Below are 6758 nucleotides of genomic sequence, written 5' to 3'. Positions count from 1 at the left end.
ACATGGTTCAAAAGGAAGCCTTTGAAGACGACATTGGAAGCCAAACGGTGAGAGAAAGCTAGCAGCCCATCAAGAAATAACCAAGTAGCAAAACACTTTCTACACAAGGAAAGCAACCCATATGGCAGCAGGTCTCATCCCTCTATGCTCAAACGGGAAGAGGTGAGGACATCCTGGAGACGCATTGCAAGAAGCGGCTCTGCAGGTTCGTAAAGCAGGCAGGGCACAAATACACGAGCTGTGAGCTTGGATTCTTGTACAAAGCTTTTCCTTCCTTACTACACAAAGGAGCTAAGTTGAGAGCCAAAAGGTTGGACAACCCTCTGGGGTTAAAATAATCCCAACCTGGCAGAGGCACCTCCTTCCTCTTCTGCTCTTCTGCCCTGTGTTTCTCAGTTCAGTGGTTCCCCTCTGCGTTCATCCAGGATGCCATCGGGCCCTCAGCCCTCTCCAACACGTCTCAGCTGCAAGCTGGTTTGGCCCAGCAGCCCATCTTTAAGTCAGAGCTGAACAATACTGAACCTTTAGAGCGTCAAAAATCAGGAACCGGAGATACTTTACTGCATGTCTGGATTTTGAGAAGCTTTGTGAAAAAGCCACGTCCTTCCCAAGTGCTAATGTTCAGCGAGGGGAAATAACTCTCCTTCCCACTTGTGAGTGGATGTTAGCAGTCTACTTTCACTGCTGCCTGATCTTTACGCGAGCTCTTCACCATCCTCCCACGCGAATGCCAACCTTCTCCTAAGCCGGCTGCAGTCCTACCTACAGTCTATAGCTGTCAGCCATCCCGTTTCCATAGTTTCAAACACCTTTAAAGCGAATGATCCCCAAGCCAACCTCTCAAATTCATCTCCCACCTCAACTCAGCCCTGCAGGTGCCTCTCAGACACCTCTCGTCAGCTGTTTTATACCATCTTTGCGAAACCTCAGCAAATCTGTCTAAACATGTGCCATCACCCCTTTTCTCACAAGTTCCATGCCTCCGCCCACGAGGTTTCTCTCTCCCATTACCAAACCCTGCTTTGCATCCAAGACTTTGCCTTCTTATCCTCAAAACTCAGTCATTTCCACTTAAAATGTTCCTTCGTGCACATATTTCCATTACGGAACCCTTACCATTTTCTTCTGCCATTTTCCTCCTTGCACAAACGTTGTGGAGGACAGGGCACCCCGATACCCATCCAGCCTGCTCAAATTTCCTAATTTCCTAAGCAGCATTTCCCACCTGCTTTCAGCCCCTTCATATTCCAAACCCCATGCAATCCCGATACTATCGCAAGTTTGTCAAAGGCCAAAAAAAACCAAGTAGAGCCTTAAGCAGCCCGAATTATACAATGGGTATTTTTAAAGTACAAGCTTCGGCCTCTAAAATACCGTCTTTTATCAACTTACAACTCTTACGTGAACAGGCTCTGAAGGATACGGATGCCTTGTGAAGGCAAAGTGCCACCTACCTGGAGCTAGCTATGGGACACAAGGTGAGTTATCAAGCACAAGAGTCCTCAAAAAATAAAAATAAAACCCACTAACACCTCCTTCGACTTTGCTGTAGTCAGTACAACCCATACAGAAACATTTGCAGCTGGAAAACACAGCCCCCAGGTCGCTCGTCACAAGTCAAGGACATGTGCTCATCGTTCCCGTAAGGCTGAATAATCACACACAGGTTCGCACAGCGCACTCAGGCAAACGCATCTGCTGAACTTGCACAACCCTGATGTTTTTCAGAGCTATTCTTTGAAGAAATACAAACCTAAAAGCCTTTCTCCTTACTATGCCTTCAGACTATGCTTTTGTATAAAAAAAGAAAAGGAAGATGAAATAAGAAACAGGCAGAAAAGAATTACCTGTCCTATATTGCAACAAAGACACCAGTAGCTAGAAAGTCTGAAGGCACAGAAGAAAAGCAGAAAAATGAGAGGAAACACACAGGAAAAACAATGAAACACCATAAAAAAGCCCAACCAGTCTCAAAGCACAGGGGAGCGAGAGATACCAAAAAGGCAGAAAAAACAGGTATGTTTTTTTATTCTAGTAGACCTATCAGTTCAAAATAAATGGATTTTCTCATCTGCCTAGCGCAAGATGCTTTCAACTGTATGGAAAAAAAAAAAAAAAAAAGACCAGAACTACCAAGAAGGATAGATGTGGAAAGAAGGGGGGTTTGAGAAGATACCAAAGCCTAAGGTTGAGATGAAACCAAAGAAGCACAAGTAGCAAGCAATTCATATGATATTTTCCAGAAGACATCTTCCAGCTCGTGAAGTGCCCTGCCCTCCCTTTGTATCAGTAGCCTCAACACTGTAGGGTTGGTTTGCGGGGTTGGGGTTTTTTTGGCCCACCCCCTCGCAGGGGTCCGACACAGACACCCTCACCGCCCCATGGCAACGGGCCGGCATATCACGACAGAGCATCACCTTAGGGAATCTGGTTAGACCGATATAGAAACTGCATCAACTACCGGATGTCATCACTCGTTTCATAACCAAAATGCCAACCAACTGCAAAAAAAAAAAAAAAATTAAAAAAGTTTTAAGAGAGTCTGCTGCTGACATAATTCCTTCTTAAAATTTATAAGTCTGGCTGCAGTTTTAAAAAAAGATGCAATTAATTATTAACGATCACTCCATGGTTGTCTAAAGAGAGACCCGCATGAACCAAGCTGCTGTTTGCTGCCGACACCAGGGGTAGCAAAAATCTCACCAGGGCACCTGCGCTGCAGCTTTCAGCAGGGAAGTGGTCAGAGGACAAGGAAAACCATAGGTACAGGGATGGAGCACTCAAATGGGTAGTCATAAATGAAAAAAAAATATATATAGATCGATGTATTTACAGCAGCTACTCAACATACTGAACACCGTCCAGACTATGTTCCTTCAAGCTTCCCATACCTTCCCCCTCTGCTTTCATTTTCTGGATGAAAAACAAGCTTAACCCAAAAAAAGGAAAGTGAGTGAACGGACTGGGTAGAACCACCTGCTGTTTTATTGAAATGGTGTAAAGCCCTTAACTGTGTCCTTCACCTGCAAGGGCCAGACGCCACCAGCAAACACCCCGTGCCGCAGAAGCACCAAAACTACTTTTCCCCACTTCTCTTGCCCCCGAAGAGAACGGGCCACAGCACAAAACCTCCACCTGATATGCACATATTAATTTTTTTTTTTGGAGATGCTCAGCCAGATGTGATACAGGGCTGACGTTAACACCGGCGGGAAGGAATAACAAGAATTATCTAAAGTGACCCATTTTGGCGTGCTCAGGGCTCACGGGGTGCAGAACAGCGCCCTGGCTCCTTGCCGTCGTGGGAAATGCAGAGGCTATCCACAGAGCTATCCATCTCTCTTTCCTAGAGGCTCAAAGGGTAACCCTAACACAAAAGGAGAACGCGAATATGTTTTAAGTACTGGTTTGAAGTCTAGTTTGAAAATAGATGAGCAACAAGAAAAGAAGAAACCCCCAACTACGTACTTGATACAAGTGTTGAGCATCTCATTGCCGATTTAAAGCCACTTTTTAGGAAAAGACTTCGCAGGTTTGACTCGCGGCACATTTTTTCTGGAGATGCACCAGTTGACATTAAAAATAAGGTAACGCACATTTTGGAAAGAAAAAAAATCTCTTACTTGGGTGACAAAAAATGGTTTAGTTCCCAAGGAAAGTGGTCATGCATCTTGCCGCGACGGCATCACAGTAAAGGGTCTGATCTCCCTGCACGCAATCTGCATTTCCAATGCCTACACTTGTTTAAAGCTTCTGAAGGTAAAGGGGTTTTAAGCTGCCGTTGCCTTAAAAAAAACTCCCCTGACACACAAGGAGCATCCTTTGCTGTAACGATCAGGCTCAAAATTTCATGGCTTACAAGCCAAACGTTTTGGCTGACCGCTTCTATACTCAAAATACTTCAATAAAACACCCACACAGTGACAAGAATGAGACTTTAATCAGTTTTAAGTGGAGTTTTAACACTAAGAGATAAAGGGTTGTTAAACACAATAACAAACGGACATCTGATTTGTATGAGGCATTATCCTGTACATGTCATAACTTGGTTTTTTTGTGTATTCTCAGTGCATAGCATTACACACAGAGCCACTGTTGCACAGCACAATAGTATTTGAAGAGGCTGAATCAGAGTAAGGCTGCTTAACAGACTGATTTTTTTATTTTTTTTTCCTTTTAGTATCTCTATATATATATGCTATATGAAAACAGACTGAAAAAATTTGAACCGGCAGAGAAAGGCAGCTCTGCCAAACGCTGCAGTTGGAGCCCCTTTTAGTGCACAGTTCCACCCCATCCATCTGCATGCATGACACTTTTCTAACAGTATTTAAAAGGTAAACGAGGCACTTCGTGGCAACCACAGGCATCGTTAACATATTGCACACATTGGCTATGACTAAACATGGAACTTGCACACTAGCATCCTTTTTTGGGTTTTTTTTTTTTTTCTTTTTCCTTTCCTTTTCATTTTTTTGAAGCTGAAACATTTGATGCTGCATGTAAACTCCAGTTCGCAACGTGTGCCACGGGAACGAATCCAGACGCTATTTCTACAACTGCCCTTTTAATAGCTGTGGCAAATATTTTGAGTGGGGCTACCAATGACTCGGGGATGCTTCAGGCCCTGACCTTACCCAAGTGATGCCTTCAAGTCGTTTCAGACATGTAAGCTGTTGCACATCCAAAAAGGTTTAAGCGTACAGTCCAGAAACTCAAGGAAAGATTACCTACAGAATGCAGTTCAAGCTAATTATGAATACTGTCATAAATAAAAAGTTTTTAATAAGGACTCAAAAACCTTTCAGTCATAGTAATTCTTGTCAACTTCTATGGGGGTGGTAACTGAAATAAAGTATAGGAGAGTATGTATAATATATATTTATATATATAATATATATATAATGCCATTTTTCCATTTCCAATGACTACACCATAAAATGTAAGCAAGGCTTCTCAAAGACATCGAAACATTAAAAAAAAAAAAAAAAAAACACCCTCATTCCAACCTTCACATTCCAAAGGAAAAATAACAGTGCAAAAGCCCATCATGTCATGATTTCCAATCCGGCCCTCAGCGTTACATACCGGAACGGCACCAATCCAATTTTTATTATCCAATGTGGGACATGCAGCAGTGTCAATATCCAAATACTTTTACAGCATGAACATTTTTCTTTATTAGCCAACACAACTTTCAACTGTTAAAAAAAAAAAAAACAAAACCAACAAAACAGACAAGGTGAAACATGATTCGAAGGGTAAGAGTTAAACATCACGTCCCAAGGTAACCACCTCCTGCTCGTCAATAACAGTGGGAATAATGAGCGCTGGAACCAGCAATCTTGATCCATTAAACTATTAAAAGTCTAATTAAACCTGTAAGTCAGAAAATATTTATCGGCTTTGTTAGAAGTTAGACTCAGGAATCCGATGAGTAAAATTGACCAACAGATACCAAAAAGAAAGCACTTTAGACCTTCGTTTACCAATAGTAATTACTGGAAGTCCTGCCTTGTCTCATTCAAATTCTTACCATTAATGCTGTTGTGCAGGGCCCTTACGGATTCCATACACAGTTGTTACCTAGGCGAGAACACAGCTCATGAACTTCAACGTCAGCACCAGTTAAGTTAATTAAAAGGGGTGGGGGTGTGTATTACATCCTTAAAAAAAAAAAAAAAGTGTCGATTTGGGGACAGCTATTCATGGCATGCTTTAGAGAGAATTTTGTCAGCTACTTCACGTTTGTATGCAACAGTAGTTGTAGTCTTAAGTCATCTGCAGTCTGGGCACGTCAATTATAGACCCAAAGTGAATCTCAAGCCCTACTCCTGGTTATACCCCTACGAACAAATAATACAACACTGCCAGTTTTGAAATCTAATTTGTTGGGTGGTTCGTTGTTCGTTTGGTCTTCTGTTTGTTTTTCTTTATAATAGCAAACAATGTATTCGGTACAAGCTCTGCTTTTTAAAAGCACACATCTTCATATCCACGGGGTGTTGAGAATTCACTGCAACACTGGTTTCCTCTACATCATAGAATGGTTTAGGTTGGAAGGGACCTTAAAAGATCATCTCGTCCCACCCCCTGCCCTGGGCAGGGACACCTCCCACCAGCCCAGGTTGCTCCAAGCCCCGTCCAACCTGGCCTTGAACACCTCCAGGGATGGGGCAGCCACAGCTTCTCGGGGCAACCTGCCCCAGGGGATCACCACCCCCCAGGGTGAAAAATTTCTTCCTGATTTTTAGGTCTCCCCTCTTCCAGTTTAAAACCATTACCCCCTGTCCTATGGCTCCCCTCCTTGATCAAGAGTCCCCTCCCCAGCTCTCCTGGAGCCCCTTTAGGCACTGGAAGGGGTTCTAAGGTCTCCCCGGAGCCTTCTCTTCTCCAGACTGAACACCCCCAACTCTCTCAGCCTGTCCCTCCCAGCAGAGGGGCTCCAGCCCTCGGATCTTCATATGTAATGTCTGTTTTTAAAACATTGTAGGTACTGAGCATTCAAGTAAAATTCCCTAACAGTTAATGACTTTTTTTTAAAAAAAAAAAAGTGTGCAAAACTGCAAAACTCATTGTAATAGAATGTGTAAGGTCAAAGGGGTGGAACGGCTGACAGAGGTTTGATTGAATAAATGCATCACAAATCTTCAAAACAAACACTAACCTGGAGAATCTCCAATTGAAATTTCCTGTGCACCATTACAAAATATTTTTATCTTAATGAGGAAAAAAAGCTTGCAAGGCAGCACATGAAG

At 43.0% G+C, this 6758-nt stretch overlaps 1 protein-coding gene across 1 annotated transcript in view; it reads right to left on the bottom strand.

The window, feature by feature from the left end:
* Positions 1–6471: 6471 nt before the first annotated feature.
* PTEN (phosphatase and tensin homolog) overlaps positions 6472–6758 on the bottom strand; it is a 35368-nt gene continuing 35081 nt past the window's right edge. The window contains exon 10 of the mRNA XM_009881535.1: positions 6472–6758. This exon is cut by the window's right edge and continues 1249 nt beyond it. The gene's annotated coding sequence lies outside the window, so the exon portion shown is untranslated.

The sequence above is a fragment of the Charadrius vociferus genome, unplaced genomic scaffold (genome assembly GCF_000708025.1).
Source record: "Charadrius vociferus isolate BGI_N301 unplaced genomic scaffold, ASM70802v2 scaffold390, whole genome shotgun sequence".
NCBI lineage: Eukaryota > Metazoa > Chordata > Aves > Charadriiformes > Charadriidae > Charadrius > Charadrius vociferus.
The sequence above is the reverse complement of the archived record's forward strand: the minus strand, read 5'-3'. Positions and strand labels throughout refer to the sequence as shown.